General features: G+C 47.1%; 1 pseudogene; it reads left to right on the top strand.

Annotated features, from left to right (window-relative positions):
* Positions 1-457: 457 nt before the first annotated feature.
* LOC135538020 (zinc-binding protein A33-like) lies at positions 458-2226 on the top strand (annotated as a pseudogene).
* Positions 2227-2249: the final 23 nt, after the last annotated feature.

Consider the following 2249-nt stretch of genomic DNA (forward strand, 5'->3'; position numbering starts at 1 on the left):
TGAGCAAGGCAGTTAACCCACTGTTCCCCTGAACAAGGCAGTTAACCCACTGTTCCCCTGAGCAAGGCAGTTAACCCACTGTTCCCCTGAACAAGGCAGTTAACCCACTGGTCCCTGACCACCGAAGGCGTGGATGTTAATTTAAGGCAGCTCCCCTGCACCTCTCTGATTCAGAGGCGTTGGGTTAAATGCGGAAAGATACATTTCAGTTGAACACATTTCAGTTGAACACATTTCAGTTGAACAACGGACTAGGTATCCCTTACCTACTGTTGCCAACAACCATTACTAAATAAAGTCAACAATTGTTTACATTCTGTTTTTATCGAGACCTTATTGATGATAAATCCATCGTGTTTCAGGACAAAAGGTCCCCTGGGAGAGCCAGAGTGGTATCAGAGGAATCTCATAGACGCTGCCAAACATCTGCAATCACCAAGTTTGGAATCTGAAGAAGATGGCAGACATTGTCCACTGGGGTGAGTTACACGGTTTTTTTTTCTCACAGCTATTTGTGTAAATTCCAAAAACCATTTAGATAGTTTTGGTATCCAGAGTCTGTCAGGCAGTCTGTCAGGCAGTCTGTCAGGCAGTCTGTCAGGCAGTCAGTTAGACATTAAAACATGTTTTTGGATTCCCACTGCATCTGTATAACTGTATGCTGCTCTAACAATTAACAGTCATTCTGCTCTACCAATTAACACAGTCATTCTGCTCTACCAATTAACACACACCTTCTGCTCTACCAATTATCATACTCTGAAGTAATAGATATTTCTGCTCCTTCCAGTCCCCATAACCCTGGACCCCAACACAGCCCAGCCCAACCTCAGCTTCTCTAAGGAGTTCAGCATGGTGAGGTACAGCAAAAAGAAGCTCCTGCCAGACAACCCCGAGCGCCCTAACTAGCCGCATCTCTGTCCCTGGGAGCGACAGGTTTCACCTCCGGAAGACACAGCTGGACCGTAGAGGTGGGCCAGAGCAGAGACTGGTACATCGGAGTCGCCCGAGAGTCCATCAAACGCAAGTCCACCATCTTCCTCAACCCTGCTGAGGGATTCTGGGTAATCGGGTTGTGTAACGGGGAGACGTACTGGGCCCAGACGTCCTCACGCGGACGCGCCTGGACGTGGAAGAGAGAGGAAGCCGTGGAGAATCACTATAGAGCTGGACTACGACCGAGGGAAGGTGCTGTTTCTGAACGCAGTAGACTCAACGCTGATACACATGTTCAAAGAGAAGTTCACTGAGAGGATCTTTCCTTATTTTGCTCCTGGCATGTATGAGGAGGGAAACACCTCCCATCCCCTGACCATCTGTCCCCTGACTATATCTATAGAGGTACTGGACCAGATTATACTACCATAACACCTCCAGTCCCCTGACTATATCTATAGAGGTACTGGACCAGATTATACTACCATAACACCTCCAGTCCCCTGACTATATCTATAGAGGTACTGGACCAGATTATACTACCATAACACCTCCAGTCCCCTGACTATATCTATAGAGGTACTGGACCAGATTATACTATCATAACACCTCCAGTCCCCTGACCATCCGTCCCCTCACCATCTGTCCCCTCACCATCTGTCCCCTGACCATCTGTCCCCTCACCATCTGTCCCCTGACCATCTGTCCCCTGACCATCTGTCCCCTCACCATCTGTCCCCTCACCATCTGTCCCCTCACCATCTGTCCCCTGACCATCTGTCCCCTGACCATCTGTCCCCTCACCATCTGTCCCCTCACCATCTGTCCCTGACCATCTGTCCCCTCACCATCTGTCCCCTCACCATCTGTCCCCTGACCATCTGTCCCCTGACCATCTGTCCCTGACCATCTGTCCCTGACCATCTGTCCCCTCACCATCTGTCCCCTCACCATCTGTCCTCTCACCATCTGTCCCCTGACCAGCCATTTGTAATCACCATCACTATTCAGTACTCAAGTGTGCAAAAGAAGAATAGTCAACCATATTATAATTATAGCCATTGATAAAGGTCAGAGGTCAGAAAATGTTTAGTAGCAAACCAACTAGTTGATCTTGTGTATTTGTGACCATGTGTGTTTATAATAAACTTTGTATACTTACAGAAGATACCCTTATATGGTATACTTATAGAAGATTCCCTTATAGAAGATTCCCTTATATGGTGTACTTATAAAAGATACCCTTATATGGTATACTTATAGAAGATACCCTTATATGGTATACTTATAGAAGATTCCCTTATATGGTGTAC

The sequence above is a fragment of the Oncorhynchus masou genome, unplaced genomic scaffold (genome assembly GCF_036934945.1).
Source record: "Oncorhynchus masou masou isolate Uvic2021 unplaced genomic scaffold, UVic_Omas_1.1 unplaced_scaffold_8919, whole genome shotgun sequence".
NCBI lineage: Eukaryota > Metazoa > Chordata > Actinopteri > Salmoniformes > Salmonidae > Oncorhynchus > Oncorhynchus masou.